Source organism: Pelobates fuscus, chromosome 2, assembly GCF_036172605.1.
Source record: "Pelobates fuscus isolate aPelFus1 chromosome 2, aPelFus1.pri, whole genome shotgun sequence".
NCBI lineage: Eukaryota > Metazoa > Chordata > Amphibia > Anura > Pelobatidae > Pelobates > Pelobates fuscus.
Genome location: NC_086318.1, coordinates 18381417 through 18395179, shown reverse-complemented (window position 1 = coordinate 18395179; position 13763 = coordinate 18381417). Strand labels below are relative to the sequence as shown.

The 13763-nt window shown below is 41.4% G+C and overlaps 7 non-coding genes across 7 annotated transcripts; all 7 read right to left on the bottom strand.

Moving 5' to 3' along the window:
- Positions 1 to 670: 670 nt before the first annotated feature.
- Positions 671 to 744, bottom strand: TRNAN-GUU (transfer RNA asparagine (anticodon GUU)). Its single transcript has one exon. It is a non-coding gene; the product is annotated as a tRNA-Asn (tRNA).
- A 1470-nt stretch (positions 745 to 2214) lies between these two features.
- Positions 2215 to 2288, bottom strand: TRNAN-GUU (transfer RNA asparagine (anticodon GUU)). The gene has a single exon. It is a non-coding gene; the product is annotated as a tRNA-Asn (tRNA).
- Positions 2289 to 5001: 2713 nt separating this feature from the next.
- TRNAN-GUU (transfer RNA asparagine (anticodon GUU)) lies at positions 5002 to 5075 on the bottom strand. Its single transcript has one exon. It is a non-coding gene; the product is annotated as a tRNA-Asn (tRNA).
- A 1470-nt stretch (positions 5076 to 6545) lies between these two features.
- Positions 6546 to 6619, bottom strand: TRNAN-GUU (transfer RNA asparagine (anticodon GUU)). The gene has a single exon. It is a non-coding gene; the product is annotated as a tRNA-Asn (tRNA).
- Positions 6620 to 9332: 2713 nt separating this feature from the next.
- TRNAN-GUU (transfer RNA asparagine (anticodon GUU)) lies at positions 9333 to 9406 on the bottom strand. Its single transcript has one exon. It is a non-coding gene; the product is annotated as a tRNA-Asn (tRNA).
- A 1470-nt stretch (positions 9407 to 10876) lies between these two features.
- Positions 10877 to 10950, bottom strand: TRNAN-GUU (transfer RNA asparagine (anticodon GUU)). Its single transcript has one exon. It is a non-coding gene; the product is annotated as a tRNA-Asn (tRNA).
- Positions 10951 to 12419: 1469 nt separating this feature from the next.
- TRNAN-GUU (transfer RNA asparagine (anticodon GUU)) lies at positions 12420 to 12493 on the bottom strand. The gene has a single exon. It is a non-coding gene; the product is annotated as a tRNA-Asn (tRNA).
- Between the last annotated feature and the right edge of the window lie 1270 nt (positions 12494 to 13763).

Genomic DNA, 13763 nt, shown 5'->3' with positions numbered 1-13763 from the left:
CTGTTAACTCCGAGTGAAATGGCACTTTCTGATCATCTGGCACGTCCGTGCGTGTCTTCAAGTTTCAAAACACTTTCCTTAAAAAATTGTCTTCCAACGCTTTTAACATGCTTGTATGATATTTCTCTATTCCGTTTGCAGCCAGCCGTCTTCAATGTTTTTGCTGTTGTTTTTGATGTTTTTGTGGGAAAGATGAGGATTTTCATATTTTTTTGCTTATTGGTTAGCAAATGCTTTGCCCCTCCTGCATTGAAAAAGGAATGGTCCCGGAGTGGGGTTTCAACAGCACGCTGCGGGCGCTCATCACATGCTGATATGAGAAATGCAATGTGTTTGAAATTGCAGACACTTTCCCAATGAATGACGATGGATAGGAGCAGTCCCCTGTTCAGGTTCCCTTTGATCGAGCCCAATTTTCTGGCCAATCGGTTGACAACGGAATGAAGAATGAACTTCCTGTTCACTTCTGATGATGTTTTACGTGCTTTTGATGAAGTTTCAATTGGAAAGCACCGTCATAGATATGACGTCACCCTTCCTTTTAAACATGGTTTTGTGAAGGGTCTCCACCTATGATAATCAATTTGCAGTCACCGTATTTGCGTTTGAAAGGTAACTATTTTGTGCTCCTTTTTTGCTTCTCGGTTAAAAAAACTCAAGTGTCTCAAAACGTCCCTGGGTGGGCTTGAACCACCAACCTTTCGGTTAACAGCCGAACGCGCTAACCAATTGCGCCACAGAGACTAAGCACGTGAGGCGAGAGAGCTACGTGGACTAACAAGATTTTGCTCTCACAATGTCTAAATGCTTTTTCAGAGGTTACGGCATCCTCTGCTTTCAAATGCAGCTATGGTTCTTTATCTGCATGCAAATGTAGGTGGAGCCAGCTTCTCCCTTTCAAAATGCACAGAGAAAGGTGTGACAGCAGCAGAGTGGCGCAGCGGAAGCGTGCTGGGCCCATAACCCAGAGGTCGATGGATCGAAACCATCCTCTGCTAAGCAATTTGTTTTTGTTCAAATTTGTAATTCCGTTGGCAATCAAATCCCCAAACCTTAAGAGAAATTCACTTTTCCATGGGTTTTCACTGCTTTCGTTATGTTACCATCCACATCTGAGGTTTTATTGGTTTTAAGTCAATCGATGATAGCTTGCCTGTTAATTTCAAGAAAAATTGCACTTTCTGACCACTCTGTCAACATGTCTGTGTGACGTAACAGATTTCCAAACATTTCTATAGAGATCTCCTTTACGTCCTCACTTAACATGTTTAATGAATGTCTTTGGGGTTGTTATTTGTTTTCTTCTATACAATCTGTAGCCTCCGTTTGAATGTAATGTGTTGTTGCAGAAACATTAAAGCTAATTTTACTCTTTGCTGCTGTTTTTCTTTCCTTTTTTTTCTGTTTGGTTAGCGCATGCTTTGCCCATTCCATGTTAAAAATGAATCATCCCAGAGTGGAGTTGATCACCAAACTTTCCGTGCCCATCAAACGTTGCTAAGCTTGATGCAGTGAGGCATTAAAGTCGATTGCTTGTATTTGGACTGTTAACTCCGAGTGAAATGGCACTTTCTGATCATCTGGCACGTCCGTGCGTGTCTTCAAGTTTCAAAACACTTTCCTTAAAAAATTGTCTTCCAACGCTTTTAACATGCTTGTATGATATTTCTCTATTCCGTTTGCAGCCAGCCGTCTTCAATGTTTTTGCTGTTGTTTTTGATGTTTTTGTGGGAAAGATGAGGATTTTCATATTTTTTTGCTTATTGGTTAGCAAATGCTTTGCCCCTCCTGCATTGAAAAAGGAATGGTCCCGGAGTGGGGTTTCAACAGCACGCTTCGGGCGCTCATCACATGCTGATATGAGAAATGCAATGTGTTTGAAATTGCAGACACTTTCCCAATGAATGACGATGGATAGGATCAGTCCCCTGTTCAGGTTCCCTTTGATTGAGCCCAATTTTCTGGCCAATCGGTTGACAACGGAATGAAGAATGAACTTCCTGTTCACTTCTGATGATGTTTTACGTGCTTTTGATGAAGTTTCAATTGGAAAGCACCATCATAGATATGACGTCACCCTTCCTTTTAAACATGGTTTTGTGAAGGGTCTCCACCTATGTTAATCAATTTGCAGTCACCGTATTTGCGTTTGAAAGGTAACTATTTTGTGCTCCTTTTTTGCTTCTCGGTTAAAAAAACTCAAGTGTCTCAAAACGTCCCTGGGTGGGCTTGAACCACCAACCTTTCGGTTAACAGCCGAACGCGCTAACCAATTGCGCCACAGAGACTAAGCACGTGAGGCGAAATTCACTTTTCCATGGGTTTTCACTGCTTTCGTTATGTTACCATCCACATCTGAGGTTTTATTGGTTTTAAGTCAATCGATGATAGCTTGCCTGTTAATTTCAAGAAAAATTGCACTTTCTGACCACTCTGTCAACATGTCTGTGTGACGTAACAGATTTCCAAACATTTCTATAGAGATCTCCTTTACGTCCTCACTTAACATGTTTAATGAATGTCTTTGGGGTTGTTATTTGTTTTCTTCTATACAATCTGTAGCCTCCGTTTGAATGTAATGTGTTGTTGCAGAAACATTAAAGCTAATTTTACTCTTTGCTGCTGTTTTTCTTTCCTTTTTTTTCTGTTTGGTTAGCGCATGCTTTGCCCATTCCATGTTAAAAATGAATCATCCCAGAGTGGAGTTGATCACCAAACTTTCCGTGCCCATCAAACGTTGCTAAGCTTGATGCAGTGAGGCATTAAAGTCGATTGCTTGTATTTGGACTGTTAACTCCGAGTGAAATGGCACTTTCTGATCATCTGGCACGTCCGTGCGTGTCTTCAAGTTTCAAAACACTTTCCTTAAAAAATTGTCTTCCAACGCTTTTAACATGCTTGTATGATATTTCTCTATTCTGTTTGCAGCCAGCCGTCTTCAATGTTTTTGCTGTTGTTTTTGATGTTTTTGTGGGAAAGATGAGGATTTTCATATTTTTTTGCTTATTGGTTAGCAAATGCTTTGCCCCTCCTGCATTGAAAAAGGAATGGTCCCGGAGTGGGGTTTCAACAGCACGCTTCGGGCGCTCATCACATGCTGATATGAGAAATGCAATGTGTTTGAAATTGCAGACACTTTCCCAATGAATGACGATGGATAGGAGCACTCCCCTGTTCAGTTTCCCTTTGATCGAGCCCAATTTTCTGGCCAATCGGTTGACAACGGAATGAAGAATGAACTTCCTGTTCACTTCTGATGATGTTTTACGTGCTTTTGATGAAGTTTCAATTGGAAAGCACCGTCATAGATATGACGTCACCCTTCCTTTTAAACATGGTTTTGTGAAGGGTCTCCACCTATGTTAATCAATTTGCAGTCACCGTATTTGCGTTTGAAAGGTAACTATTTTGTGCTCCTTTTTTGCTTCTCGGTTAAAAAAACTCAAGTGTCTCAAAACGTCCCTGGGTGGGCTTGAACCATCAACCTTTCGGTTAACAGCCGAACGCGCTAACCAATTGCGCCACAGAGACTAAGCACGTGAGGCGAGAGAGCTACGTGGACTAACAAGATTTTGCTCTCACAATGTCTAAATGCTTTTTCAGAGGTTACGGCATCCTCTGCTTTCAAATGCAGCTATGGTTCTTTATCTGCATGCAAATGTAGGTGGAGCCAGCTTCTCCCTTTCAAAATGCACAGAGAAAGGTGTGACAGCAGCAGAGTGGCGCAGCGGAAGCGTGCTGGGCCCATAACCCAGAGGTCGATGGATCGAAACCATCCTCTGCTAAGCAATTTGTTTTTGTTCAAATTTGTAATTCCGTTGGCAATCAAATCCCCGAACCTTAAGAGAAATTCACTTTTCCATGGGTTTTCACTGCTTTCGTTATGTTACCATCCACATCTGAGGTTTTATTGGTTTTAAGTCAATCGATGATAGCTTGCCTGTTAATTTCAAGAAAAATTGCACTTTCTGACCACTCTGTCAACATGTCTGTGTGACGTAACAGATTTCCAAACATTTCTATAGAGATCTCCTTTACGTCCTCACTTAACATGTTTAATGAATGTCTTTGGGGTTGTTATTTGTTTTCTTCTATGCAATCTGTAGCCTCCGTTTGAATGTAATGTGTTGTTGCAGAAACATTAAAGCTAATTTTACTCTTTGCTGCTGTTTTTCTTTCCTTTTTTTTCTGTTTGGTTAGCGCATGCTTTGCCCATTCCATGTTAAAAATGAATCATCCCAGAGTGGAGTTGATCACCAAACTTTCCGTGCCCATCAAACGTTGCTAAGCTTGATGCAGTGAGGCATTAAAGTCGATTGCTTGTATTTGGACTGTTAACTCCGAGTGAAATGGCACTTTCTGATCATCTGGCACGTCCGTGCGTGTCTTCAAGTTTCAAAACACTTTCCTTAAAAAATTGTCTTCCAACGCTTTTAACATGCTTGTATGATATTTCTCTATTCCGTTTGCAGCCAGCCGTCTTCAATGTTTTTGCTGTTGTTTTTGATGTTTTTGTGGGAAAGATGAGGATTTTCATATTTTTTTGCTTATTGGTTAGCAAATGCTTTGCCCCTCCTGCATTGAAAAAGGAATGGTCCCGGAGTGGGGTTTCAACAGCACGCTTCGGGCGCTCATCACATGCTGATATGAGAAATGCAATGTGTTTGAAATTGCAGACACTTTCCCAATGAATGACGATGGATAGGAGCAGTCCCCTGTTCAGGTTCCCTTTGATCGAGCCCAATTTTCTGGCCAATCGGTTGACAACGGAATGAAGAATGAACTTCCTGTTCACTTCTGATGATGTTTTACGTGCTTTTGATGAAGTTTCAATTGGAAAGCACCGTCATAGATATGACGTCACCCTTCCTTTTAAACATGGTTTTGTGAAGGGTCTCCACCTATGTTAATCAATTTGCAGTCACCGTATTTGCGTTTGAAAGGTAACTATTTTGTGCTCCTTTTTTGCTTCTCGGTTAAAAAATCTCAAGTGTCTTAAAACGTCCCTGGGTGGGCTTGAACCACCAACCTTTCGGTTAACAGCCGAACGCGCTAACCAATTGCGCCACAGAGACTAAGCACGTGAGGCGAGAGAGCTACGTGGACTAACAAGATTTTGCTCTCACAATGTCTAAATGCTTTTTCAGAGGTTACGGCATCCTCTGCTTTCAAATGCAGCTATGGTTCTTTATCTGCATGCAAATGTAGGTGGAGCCAGCTTCTCCCTTTCAAAATGCACAGAGAAAGGTGTGACAGCAGCAGAGTGGCGCAGCGGAAGCGTGCTGGGCCCATAACCCAGAGGTCGATGGATCGAAACCATCCTCTGCTAAGCAATTTGTTTTTGTTCAAATTTGTAATTCCGTTGGCAATCAAATCCCCAAACCTTAAGAGAAATTCACTTTTCCATGGGTTTTCACTGCTTTCGTTATGTTACCATCCACATCTGAGGTTTTATTGGTTTTAAGTCAATCGATGATAGCTTGCCTGTTAATTTCAAGAAAAATTGCACTTTCTGACCACTCTGTCAACATGTCTGTGTGACGTAACAGATTTCCAAACATTTCTATAGAGATCTCCTTTACGTCCTCACTTAACATGTTTAATGAATGTCTTTGGGGTTGTTATTTGTTTTCTTCTATACAATCTGTAGCCTCCGTTTGAATGTAATGTGTTGTTGCAGAAACATTAAAGCTAATTTTACTCTTTGCTGCTGTTTTTCTTTCCTTTTTTTTCTGTTTGGTTAGCGCATGCTTTGCCCATTCCATGTTAAAAATGAATCATCCCAGAGTGGAGTTGATCACCAAACTTTCCGTGCCCATCAAACGTTGCTAAGCTTGATGCAGTGAGGCATTAAAGTCGATTGCTTGTATTTGGACTGTTAACTCCGAGTGAAATGGCACTTTCTGATCATCTGGCACGTCCGTGCGTGTCTTCAAGTTTCAAAACACTTTCCTTAAAAAATTGTCTTCCAACGCTTTTAACATGCTTGTATGATATTTCTCTATTCCGTTTGCAGCCAGCCGTCTTCAATGTTTTTGCTGTTGTTTTTGATGTTTTTGTGGGAAAGATGAGGATTTTCATATTTTTTTGCTTATTGGTTAGCAAATGCTTTGCCCCTCCTGCATTGAAAAAGGAATGGTCCCGGAGTGGGGTTTCAACAGCACGCTTCGGGCGCTCATCACATGCTGATATGAGAAATGCAATGTGTTTGAAATTGCAGACACTTTCCCAATGAATGACGATGGATAGGATCAGTCCCCTGTTCAGGTTCCCTTTGATTGAGCCCAATTTTCTGGCCAATCGGTTGACAACGGAATGAAGAATGAACTTCCTGTTCACTTCTGATGATGTTTTACGTGCTTTTGATGAAGTTTCAATTGGAAAGCACCGTCATAGATATGACGTCACCCTTCCTTTTAAACATGGTTTTGTGAAGGGTCTCCACCTATGTTAATCAATTTGCAGTCACCGTATTTGCGTTTGAAAGGTAACTATTTTGTGCTCCTTTTTTGCTTCTCGGTTAAAAAAACTCAAGTGTCTCAAAACGTCCCTGGGTGGGCTTGAACCACCAACCTTTCGGTTAACAGCCGAACGCGCTAACCAATTGCGCCACAGAGACTAAGCACGTGAGGCGAAATTCACTTTTCCATGGGTTTTCACTGCTTTCGTTATGTTACCATCCACATCTGAGGTTTTATTGGTTTTAAGTCAATCGATGATAGCTTGCCTGTTAATTTCAAGAAAAATTGCACTTTCTGACCACTCTGTCAACATGTCTGTGTGACGTAACAGATTTCCAAACATTTCTATAGAGATCTCCTTTACGTCCTCACTTAACATGTTTAATGAATGTCTTTGGGGTTGTTATTTGTTTTCTTCTATACAATCTGTAGCCTCCGTTTGAATGTAATGTGTTGTTGCAGAAACATTAAAGCTAATTTTACTCTTTGCTGCTGTTTTTCTTTCCTTTTTTTTCTGTTTGGTTAGCGCATGCTTTGCCCATTCCATGTTAAAAATGAATCATCCCAGAGTGGAGTTGATCACCAAACTTTCCGTGCCCATCAAACGTTGCTAAGCTTGATGCAGTGAGGCATTAAAGTCGATTGCTTGTATTTGGACTGTTAACTCCGAGTGAAATGGCACTTTCTGATCATCTGGCACGTCCGTGCGTGTCTTCAAGTTTCAAAACACTTTCCTTAAAAAATTGTCTTCCAACGCTTTTAACATGCTTGTATGATATTTCTCTATTCTGTTTGCAGCCAGCCGTCTTCAATGTTTTTGCTGTTGTTTTTGATGTTTTTGTGGGAAAGATGAGGATTTTCATATTTTTTTGCTTATTGGTTAGCAAATGCTTTGCCCCTCCTGCATTGAAAAAGGAATGGTCCCGGAGTGGGGTTTCAACAGCACGCTTCGGGCGCTCATCACATGCTGATATGAGAAATGCAATGTGTTTGAAATTGCAGACACTTTCCCAATGAATGACGATGGATAGGAGCACTCCCCTGTTCAGTTTCCCTTTGATCGAGCCCAATTTTCTGGCCAATCGGTTGACAACGGAATGAAGAATGAACTTCCTGTTCACTTCTGATGATGTTTTACGTGCTTTTGATGAAGTTTCAATTGGAAAGCACCGTCATAGATATGACGTCACCCTTCCTTTTAAACATGCTTTTGTGAAGGGTCTCCACCTATGTTAATCAATTTGCAGTCACCGTATTTGCGTTTGAAAGGTAACTATTTTGTGCTCCTTTTTTGCTTCTCGGTTAAAAAAACTCAAGTGTCTCAAAACGTCCCTGGGTGGGCTTGAACCATCAACCTTTCGGTTAACAGCCGAACGCGCTAACCAATTGCGCCACAGAGACTAAGCACGTGAGGCGAGAGAGCTACGTGGACTAACAAGATTTTGCTCTCACAATGTCTAAATGCTTTTTCAGAGGTTACGGCATCCTCTGCTTTCAAATGCAGCTATGGTTCTTTATCTGCATGCAAATGTAGGTGGAGCCAGCTTCTCCCTTTCAAAATGCACAGAGAAAGGTGTGACAGCAGCAGAGTGGCGCAGCGGAAGCGTGCTGGGCCCATAACCCAGAGGTCGATGGATCGAAACCATCCTCTGCTAAGCAATTTGTTTTTGTTCAAATTTGTAATTCCGTTGGCAATCAAATCCCCGAACCTTAAGAGAAATTCACTTTTCCATGGGTTTTCACTGCTTTCGTTATGTTACCATCCACATCTGAGGTTTTATTGGTTTTAAGTCAATCGATGATAGCTTGCCTGTTAATTTCAAGAAAAATTGCACTTTCTGACCACTCTGTCAACATGTCTGTGTGACGTAACAGATTTCCAAACATTTCTATAGAGATCTCCTTTACGTCCTCACTTAACATGTTTAATGAATGTCTTTGGGGTTGTTATTTGTTTTCTTCTATGCAATCTGTAGCCTCCGTTTGAATGTAATGTGTTGTTGCAGAAACATTAAAGCTAATTTTACTCTTTGCTGCTGTTTTTCTTTCCTTTTTTTTCTGTTTGGTTAGCGCATGCTTTGCCCATTCCATGTTAAAAATGAATCATCCCAGAGTGGAGTTGATCACCAAACTTTCCGTGCCCATCAAACGTTGCTAAGCTTGATGCAGTGAGGCATTAAAGTCGATTGCTTGTATTTGGACTGTTAACTCCGAGTGAAATGGCACTTTCTGATCATCTGGCACGTCCGTGCGTGTCTTCAAGTTTCAAAACACTTTCCTTAAAAAATTGTCTTCCAACGCTTTTAACATGCTTGTATGATATTTCTCTATTCCGTTTGCAGCCAGCCGTCTTCAATGTTTTTGCTGTTGTTTTTGATGTTTTTGTGGGAAAGATGAGGATTTTCATATTTTTTTGCTTATTGGTTAGCAAATGCTTTGCCCCTCCTGCATTGAAAAAGGAATGGTCCCGGAGTGGGGTTTCAACAGCACGCTGCGGGCGCTCATCACATGCTGATATGAGAAATGCAATGTGTTTGAAATTGCAGACACTTTCCCAATGAATGACGATGGATAGGAGCAGTCCCCTGTTCAGGTTCCCTTTGATCGAGCCCAATTTTCTGGCCAATCGGTTGACAACGGAATGAAGAATGAACTTCCTGTTCACTTCTGATGATGTTTTACGTGCTTTTGATGAAGTTTCAATTGGAAAGCACCGTCATAGATATGACGTCACCCTTCCTTTTAAACATGGTTTTGTGAAGGGTCTCCACCTATGTTAATCAATTTGCAGTCACCGTATTTGCGTTTGAAAGGTAACTATTTTGTGCTCCTTTTTTGCTTCTCGGTTAAAAAAACTCAAGTGTCTTAAAACGTCCCTGGGTGGGCTTGAACCACCAACCTTTCGGTTAACAGCCGAACGCGCTAACCAATTGCGCCACAGAGACTAAGCACGTGAGGCGAGAGAGCTACGTGGACTAACAAGATTTTGCTCTCACAATGTCTAAATGCTTTTTCAGAGGTTACGGCATCCTCTGCTTTCAAATGCAGCTATGGTTCTTTATCTGCATGCAAATGTAGGTGGAGCCAGCTTCTCCCTTTCAAAATGCACAGAGAAAGGTGTGACAGCAGCAGAGTGGCGCAGCGGAAGCGTGCTGGGCCCATAACCCAGAGGTCGATGGATCAAAACCATCCTCTGCTAAGCAATTTGTTTTTGTTCAAATTTGTAATTCCGCTGGCAATCAAATCCCCAAACCTTAAGAGAAATTCACTTTTCCATGGGTTTTCACTGCTTTCGTTATGTTACCATCCACATCTGAGGTTTTATTGGTTTTAAGTCAATCGATGATAGCTTGCCTGTTAATTTCAAGAAAAATTGCACTTTCTGACCACTCTGTCAACATGTCTGTGTGACGTAACAGATTTCCAAACATTTCTATAGAGATCTCCTTTACGTCCTCACTTAACATGTTTAATGAATGTCTTTGGGGTTGTTATTTGTTTTCTTCTATGCAATCTGTAGCCTCCGTTTGAATGTAATGTGTTGTTGCAGAAACATTAAAGCTAATTTTACTCTTTGCTGCTGTTTTTCTTTCCTTTTTTTTCTGTTTGGTTAGCGCATGCTTTGCCCATTCCATGTTAAAAATGAATCATCCCAGAGTGGAGTTGATCACCAAACTTTCCGTGCCCATCAAACGTTGCTAAGCTTGATGCAGTGAGGCATTAAAGTCGATTGCTTGTATTTGGACTGTTAACTCCGAGTGAAATGGCACTTTCTGATCATCTGGCACGTCCGTGCGTGTCTTCAAGTTTCAAAACACTTTCCTTAAAAAATTGTCTTCCAACGCTTTTAACATGCTTGTATGATATTTCTCTATTCCGTTTGCAGCCAGCCGTCTTCAATGTTTTTGCTGTTGTTTTTGATGTTTTTGTGGGAAAGATGAGGATTTTCATATTTTTTTGCTTATTGGTTAGCAAATGCTTTGCCCCTCCTGCATTGAAAAAGGAATGGTCCCGGAGTGGGGTTTCAACAGCACGCTGCGGGCGCTCATCACATGCTGATATGAGAAATGCAATGTGTTTGAAATTGCAGACACCTTCCCAATGAATGACGATGGATAGGAGCAGTCCCCTGTTCAGGTTCCCTTTGATCGAGCCCAATTTTCTGGCCAATCGGTTGACAACGGAATGAAGAATGAACTTCCTGTTCACTTCTGATGATGTTTTACGTGCTTTTGATGAAGTTTCAATTGGAAAGCACCGTCATAGATATGACGTCACCCTTCCTTTTAAACATGGTTTTGTGAAGGGTCTCCACCTATGTTAATCAATTTGCAGTCACCGTATTTGCGTTTGAAAGGTAACTATTTTGTGCTCCTTTTTTGCTTCTCGGTTAAAAAAACTCAAGTGTCTTAAAACGTCCCTGGGTGGGCTTGAACCACCAACCTTTCGGTTAACAGCCGAACGCGCTAACCAATTGCGCCACAGAGACTAAGCACGTGAGGCGAGAGAGCTACGTGGACTAACAAGATTTTGCTCTCACAATGTCTAAATGCTTTTTCAGAGGTTACGGCATCCTCTGCTTTCAAATGCAGCTATGGTTCTTTATCTGCATGCAAATGTAGGTGGAGCCAGCTTCTCCCTTTCAAAATGCACAGAGAAAGGTGTGACAGCAGCAGAGTGGCGCAGCGGAAGCGTGCTGGGCCCATAACCCAGAGGTCGATGGATCAAAACCATCCTCTGCTAAGCAATTTGTTTTTGTTCAAATTTGTAATTCCGCTGGCAATCAAATCCCCAAACCTTAAGAGAAATTCACTTTTCCATGGGTTTTCACTGCTTTCGTTATGTTACCATCCACATCTGAGGTTTTATTGGTTTTAAGTCAATCGATGATAGCTTGCCTGTTAATTTCAAGAAAAATTGCACTTTCTGACCACTCTGTCAACATGTCTGTGTGACGTAACAGATTTCCAAACATTTCTATAGAGATCTCCTTTACGTCCTCACTTAACATGTTTAATGAATGTCTTTGGGGTTGTTATTTGTTTTCTTCTATACAATCTGTAGCCTCCGTTTGAATGTAATGTGTTGTTGCAGAAACATTAAAGCTAATTTTACTCTTTGCTGCTGTTTTTCTTTCCTTTTTTTCTGTTTGGTTAGCGCATGCTTTGCCCATTCCATGTTAAAAATGAATCATCCCAGAGTGGAGTTGATCACCAAACTTTCCGTGCCCATCAAACGTTGCTAAGCTTGATGCAGTGAGGCATTAAAGTCGATTGCTTGTATTTGGACTGTTAACTCCGAGTGAAATGGCACTTTCTGATCATCTGGCACGTCCGTGCGTGTCTTCAAGTTTCAAAAGACTTTCCTTAAAAAATTGTCTTCCAACGCTTTTAACATGCTTGTATGATATTTCTCTATTCCGTTTGCAGCCAGCCGTCTTCAATGTTTTTGCTGTTGTTTTTGATGTTTTTGTGGGAAAGATGAGGATTTTCATATTTTTTTGCTTATTGGTTAGCAAATGCTTTGCCCCTCCTGCATTGAAAAAGGAATGGTCCCGGAGTGGGGTTTCAACAGCACGCTTCGGGCACTCATCACATGCTGATATGAGAAATGCAATGTGTTTGAAATTGCAGACACTTTCCCAATGAATGACGATGGATAGGAGCAGTCCCCTGTTCAGGTTCCCTTTGATCGAGCCCAATTTTCTGGCCAATCGGTTGACAACGGAATGAAGAATGAACTTCCTGTTCACTTCTGATGATGTTTTACGTGCTTTTGATGAAGCTTCAATTGGAAAGCAACGTCATAGATATGACGTGAACCTTCCTTTTAAACATGGTTTTGTGAAGGGTCTCCACCTATGTTAATCAATTTGCAGTCACCGTATTTGCGTTTGAAAGGTAACTATTTTGTGCTCCTTTTTTGCTTCTCGGTTAAAAAAACTCAAGTGTCTCAAATCGTCCCTGGGTGGGCTTGAACCACCAACCTTTCGGTTAACAGCCGAACGCGCTAACCAATTGCGCCACAGAGACTAAGCACGTGAGGCGAGAGAGCTACGTGGACTAACAAGATTTTGCTCTCACAATGTCTAAATGCTTTTTCAGAGGTTACGGCATCCTCTGCTTTCAAATGCAGCTATGGTTCTTTATCTGCATGCAAATGTAGGTGGAGCCAGCTTCTCCCTTTCAAAACGCACAGAGAAAGGTGTGACAGCAGCAGAGTGGCGCAGCGGAAGCGTGCTGGGCCCATAACCTAGAGGTCGATGGATTGAAACCATCCTCTGCTAAGCAGTTTGTTTTTGTTCAAATTTGTAATTCCGTTGGCAATCAAATCCCCAAACCTTAAGAGAAATTCACTTTTCCATGGGTTTTCACTGCTTTCGTTATGTTACCATCCACATCTGAGGTTTTATTGGTTTTAAGTCAATCGATGATAGCTTGCCTGTTAATTTCAAGAAAAATTGCACTTTCTGACCACTCTGTCAACATGTCTGTGTGACGTAACAGATTTCCAAACATTTCTATAGAGATCTCCTTTACGTCCTCACTTAACATGTTTAATGAATGTCTTTGGGGTTGTTATTTGTTTTCTTCTATACAATCTGTAGCCTCCGTTTGAATGTAATGTGTTGTTGCAGAAACATTAAAGCTAATTTTACTCTTTGCTGCTGTTTTTCTTTCCTTTTTTTTCTGTTTGGTTAGCGCATGCTTTGCCCATTCCATGTTAAAAATGAATCATCCCAGAGTGGAGTTGATCACCAAACTTTCCGTGCCCATCAAACGTTGCTAAGCTTGATGCAGTGAGGCATTAAAGTCGATTGCTTGTATTTGGACTGTTAACTCCGAGTGAAATGGCACTTTCTGATCATCTGGCACGTCCGTGCGTGTCTTCAAGTTTCAAAACACTTTCCTTAAAAAATTGTCTTCCAACGCTTTTAACATGCTTGTATGATATTTCTCTATTCCGTTTGCAGCCAGCCGTCTTCAATGTTTTTGCTGTTGTTTTTGATGTTTTTGTGGGAAAGATGAGGATTTTCATATTTTTTTGCTTATTGGTTAGCAAATGCTTTGCCCCTCCTGCATTGAAAAAGGAATGGTCCCGGAGTGGGGTTTCAACAGCACGCTTCGGGCGCTCATCACATGCTGATATGAGAAATGCAATGTGTTTGAAATTGCAGACACTTTCCCAATGAATGACGATGGATAGGATCAGTCCCCTGTTCAGGTTCCCTTTGATCGAGCCCAATTTTCTGGCCAATCGGTTGACAACGGAATGAAGAATGAACTTCCTGTTCACTTCTGA